This window comes from Lynx canadensis, chromosome B4, assembly GCF_007474595.2.
Source record: "Lynx canadensis isolate LIC74 chromosome B4, mLynCan4.pri.v2, whole genome shotgun sequence".
In the NCBI taxonomy this organism is placed as follows: Eukaryota; Metazoa; Chordata; class Mammalia; order Carnivora; family Felidae; genus Lynx; species Lynx canadensis.
Window position 1 is genome coordinate 58,116,270 of NC_044309.1, and position 5,965 is coordinate 58,122,234.

Below are 5,965 nucleotides of genomic sequence, written 5' to 3' on the forward strand. Positions count from 1 at the left end.
TTAGCTCTTAACTCTTAGCAAAGAGTTCTTAGACTTGAAACCAAAAGGAAAATTTATAAAAATAAAAATTGATAAAGTTTACCTCATTAAAATTAAAAACTTTTGCTCTGCAAAACACTTTGTTAAGAGAGTGAAAAAACAAGTTGTGGGGTGTGAGACAATATTTGCAAAACACATATTTTAAAAAAGGATTAGTATTAGAATATATAGAGAACCCTAAAAGCTTTACAGTAAAAAAGCAAACACTCCAAAGAGACAGGAAGAGAGATATCTAGATATATACAGAGAATACACAGATGATAAATAAGCACAGTAAAAAATGGTCAACATTTTTTTGCCATTATGGAAATGCAAATTAAAGTCACAACGGTATTTAATTATACACCTATCAGAAAGACTGAAATAAAAACATAGAAAATGCCAAATACTTAAGAAAATGCCAAGTAACTGGATCACTCATACATTGTTGTTGGAAATTTAAAATGGTATAGTTACTCTGGAAAATAATATGGCAGTGTTATAAAAAACTAAACATGCAATGACAATATGACCCACATATTGTAGTTGTGGGCATTTATTCCAGAGAAGCAAGATGTTATGTTAACACAGAAACCTGTAGACAAATGTTTATAGTAGCTTTATTTGTAACAGTCCAAAATTGGAAAATATTTAAAGATGTTTTTTCCACAGGTGAATGGTTAAAAAAATTGTGGTACTGCCATACCATGGAATACTAGTCAGAAATGAAAAGCAATGAACTATTAATACATGCAACAGCTTGGATGAAAATCCAGAGAATTACATGAGTGAAACAAAGCCAAACCCAAAGGTTATTTACTGTTGGATTCTATTTATATGAATTTTTGTAATAACAAATTATAGAAATGGAGAAAAGATTAGTATTTACCAGTGGTTAAGGGGGATATGGGAGTGTGAGAGAAATAGGTGTGGCTGTAAAAGGACAGCTTGAGGGATCCTTGAGGTAAAGGAAATAATTTGTATCTCCACTGAGTCAATATTGTGGTTGTATATTGTACAGTATTTTTGTGAGATGTTACCAGTGGGGAAACCAAGGTAAAGAGTATATGACATCTGTGTATTATTTGTTGCAAATGCATGTGAATCTGCACATATCTCATATAAAAAAGTGAAATCAACTCCTTTGAGCTCCAATCTCTTTCCCCAATTTAACCACTTAAACATTTTGGTGACCTTTGTTCCAAATGGTGTGTTAGGACAAAATCCAGATTTCAGGTAAGTATTCTATGGCCTTTTAGACCATGTAATACATATTGGTCTGAAATGCTCACCATTTCCATTTAGTAATATATTCCAGACAGTATATATTTCTAGGTCATTAGATCTCTCTCTCTCTCTCTTTCTTCATGACCATAGAGTGGTCCATTTATAAGGATGCAGAATTCCATTTCCACTGTTGATGGACTTTTAAGTTTGTTATGGGTTGAATGGTGTCCACCCCTAATCAAAAGATATGTGGAAATCCTAACCACCAGTACCTCAGAATGTGACTTATTTGGAAATAAGGTCTTTACACAGGTAATCAAGTTAAAATGGGGTTATTGGGATGGGTCCTAATCCAATATCTCTAGTGTCCTTATAAAAAGAGGAAATTTGGATACAGAGACAGACATGTACAGAGGGAAGATGGTATGAAAACACAGGGAGAATGCCATGCGAAGATGGAGAATTGGAACTCTGGCTAAGGAATACCAATGATTGGCAGCAAACTACCAGAATTTAGGAAGAGTCAAAGAAGGATTCCCTTACAGGTTTTAGAGGAAAGCATGATCTTGCTTAAGCCTTGATATCAGACTTCTAGCTTCCAGAACTGTGAGACAATATATTTCTGTTCTTCAAGCCATCTAGTGTGTGGTACTTTGTGATAGCAGCTCTATGAAACTAACACAATGTTGTTCCCCTTTTTTTTCTATTAGAAACTTCTGTAATGAACATTCTTATACACATTCTTATTATTATTTCTGTAGAATGGATGCAATTTATGAATCATAGTATATGTATATAATACATATTAGTAGGTGTATTATTCTTCTTGGGCTGACAAAACAAACATATCATAGACTGGGTAGTTTAAACAATATGATTCTAATTTTCACAATTCTGGAGGCTGGGAAGTCCAAAATCAAGGTGCATCAGATTCAGTTTCTGATGAGAGTCCTACAGGTCTACAGAGGGCTGCCTTCTTGTTGTGTCATCATGGCCGAGAGAGAGAGGCAGGGAGCTCTCTGGTGTCTCTTCTTATAAGGACATTAATTCTATGAAATTAGGTCACTACACTCACAACCTCATATAACCCTAATTACCTCCCAAAAGTTCCATCTCTAAATATTATCACACTGGGGGTTAGGGTTTCAACATATGAATTTTGGAGGAATACGATTTAATCCATAGCATTCTGCTTCTGGTCTCCCAAAATTCATGTCTTTATTTCATGCAAAATACAGTAATTGTGTCCAGTTAACCCCAAGTCTTAACTCATTCCAGCATCCACTCTAAAGTCTAAGGTCCAAAGTTATTTAAGTATAATTTAAAATCCCTCTCTGGCTGTAAACCTGTGAAATCAGACAAATTATGTACTTCCAAAATACAATGGTGGGAGAGGCATAAGATAGACATTCCCATTCCAATAGAGAAATAGAAAAGAAGAGGTGAGGCATGCCAAACAAGTCAAAGGCCTAGTATGGCAAATTCCATAAAATCTTAATCTCTTTTGCTGAATTCCCACCTCCCAGACCCACAGGGGCAGGATCCTACCTTTTGGACCCATTGACATGGTGTTCCCATCCCCAAACTCTGCTGTGCAAAGCTGGTTCTTAAGACTCCAGGGAGCCCTGACCCCATGGCTCTGCAGGGTAGCCCCACTCCTAATACCTCGGGCAGAACCCATCTGGCCTCTTGTAACCAAAGTGGTAGACTCGCCCTTTGGAAGACAGGAGGCAGCTCTGATCTTTGAATTGCCTTTGGGGTCATTCTTCCCTTTTCTTAAAGACCACACAAGTGGACATTCTTTGTTTTTGTTTTTTTCCTTAACATTTATTTGTTTATTTTGAGAGAGAGAGCAAGAGTGAGAGAGTATAGAGGAAAGGGGCACAGAGAGAGAGAGAGGAGAGAGAATCCCAAGCAGGCACCATGCTGTCAGCACAGTGCCCAATACAGGGGCCTCAATCCAACGAACCAGGAGATCATGACCTGAGCTGACATCAAGAGTCAGATGCTCAACTGACTAAGCCACCCAGGTGCCCTGACCAGTGCACATTCTTAGCTGAATAGCTCTATGGTCTGGTCCTATAGGATCTGGGAGTTCTGACATCCTTCCTTCATTGTGTCTTGTTTTTTTTTTTTTTTTTTCTGTCCCCATTAGATCCTACTGCCAATGTTTCTGCCAATAAAATCTCATTTCTATTCCTGGCTTCTGCTGAGATGACTGATTAAATCCGTGAGTCACACCTATGGTCTTTTCATCTAATGGTTGTTCAGCCACACCTTTACATTCTGTTCAGAACAACTGTTCTTTTTTTTTTTTTTTTTTTTGCAATATGTATAAATTGAATTTTCTAAAGCCCAGCTTCCTGTTTGCTCAATAACTACTTCTTTAATTTGTCTCCTTCCTTTTGCATTATACTATAAGGAGTCAGGGAAACCAAGCTGCTCCTTCAACACTTTGTTTAGAATCCTCCTTGGCTAAATATCCAGTTTCATTGCTTATAAGTTCTTTCTCCTACAAAACATAAAGCATGATTCAGCCACATTTTTCCCCCATTTTAACAAGGGTCTCCTTTCCTACAGTTTCCAATAAGCTGTTAGTCATTCCATCTGAGACCTTACCAGAATGGCCTTTAACATCCATATTTCTTTTTTTTTTTTTTTTTTTTTTATATGAAGTTTATTGACAAATTGGTTTCCATACAACACCCAGTGCTCATCCCAAAAGGTGCCCTCCTCAATACCCATCACCCACCCGCCCCTCCCTCCCACCCCCCATCAACCCTCAGTTTGTTCTCAGTTTTTAACAGTCTCTTATGCTTTGGCTCTCTCCCACTCTAACGTCCTTTTTTTTTTTTTTTTTTCCTTCCCCTCCCCCATGGGTTCCTGTTAAGTTTCTCAGGATCCACATAAGAGTGAAACCATATGGTATCTGTCTTTCTCTGTATGGCTTATTTCACTTAGCATCACACTCTCCAGTTCCATCCACGTTGCTACAAAAGGCCATATTTCATTTTTTCTCATTGCCACGTAGTATTCCATTGTGTATATAAACCACAATTTCTTTATCCATTCATCAGTTGATGGACATTTAGGCTCTTTCCATAATTTGGCTATTGTTGAGAGTGCTGCTATGAACATTGGGGTACAAGTGCCCCTATGCATCAGTACTCCTGTATCCCTTGGGTAGATTCCTAGCAGTGCTATTGCTGGGTCATAGGGTAGGTCTATTTTTAATTTTCTGAGGAACCTCCACACTGCTTTCCAGAGCGGCTGCACCAATTTGCATTCCCACCAACAGTGCAAGAGGGTTCCCGTTTCTCCACATCCTCTCCAGCATCTATAGTCTCCTGATTTGTTCATTTTGGCCACTCTGACTGGCGTGAGGTGATACCTGAGTGTGGTTTTGATTTGTATTTCCCTGATAAGGAGCGACGCTGAACATCTTTTCATGTGCCTGTTGGCCATCTGGATGTCTTCTTTAGAGAAGTGTCTATTCATGTTTTCTGCCCATTTCTTCACTGGGTTATTTGTTTTTCGGGTGTGGAGTTTGGTGAGCTCTTTATAGATTTTAGATACTAGCCCTTTGTCCGATATGTCATTTGCAAATATCTTTTCCCATTCCGTTGGTTGCCTTTTAGTTTTGTTGGTTGTTTCCTTTGCTGTGCAGAAGCTTTTTATCTTCATAAGGTCCCAGTAATTCACTTTTGCTTTTAATTCCCTTGCCTTTGGGGATGTGTCGAGTAAGAGATTGCTACGGCTGAGGTCAGAGAGGTCTTTTCCTGCTTTCTCCTCTAAGGTTCTGATGGTTTCCTGTCTCACATTTAGGTCCTTTATCCATTTTGAGTTTATTTTTGTAAATGGTGTGAGAAAGTGGTCTAGTTTCAACCTTCTGCATGTTGCTGTCCAGTTCTCCCAGCACCATTTGTTAAAGAGGCTGTCTTTTTTCCATTGGATGTTCTTTCCTGCTTTGTCAAAGATGAGTTGGCCATACGTTTGTGGGTCTAGTTCTGGGCTTTCTATTCTATTCCATTGGTCTGTGTGTCTGTTTTTGTGCCAATACCATGCTGTCTTGATGATGACAGCTTTGTAGTAGAGGCTAAAGTCTGGGATTGTGATGCCTCCTGCTTTGGTCTTCTTCTTAACATCCATATTTCTATCAACATTCTGTTCACTGTTATTTATGTATTCTCTAAGGAGATAGAAGCTTTCTCTCCCACTCTCCTCTTTTCTTTCTGAGTTGTCATCAGAATTCCCTTTAGGGGTGCCTGGGTGGCTCAGTCAGTTAAGTGTCTGATTCTTGATTTTGGCTCAGGTCATGATCTCATGGTTGTGAGATTCTCTCTCCTTCTCCGTCCACCCCTCCCCTGCTCATGCTCTCTCTCTCTTTCTCTTAAAAAAAAAAAAAAAAAAGAAAAAAAAAAAAAGAAAAAAAGGAATTGCCTTTAATGTCCATATTTTTAGAATGTACTTACTCCAAAACTCTTCCAGCCTCTACTTATTATGCACTTCCAAAGCTGCTTCCAAATTTTTAGGTGTCATAGTAGCATCCCACTTCTTGGTACCAAAATCTGTATTCATCACCTTGGGCTACCATAACAAAATACCATAGAATGGGAGACTTAAGCCATAGAAATCTAATTCTCACAGTCATGGAAACTGGGAAATCCAAGGTTGAGGTGGCAGCCAATTTAGTTCTTGGAGAGGGTCCTCTTCCTGGCTT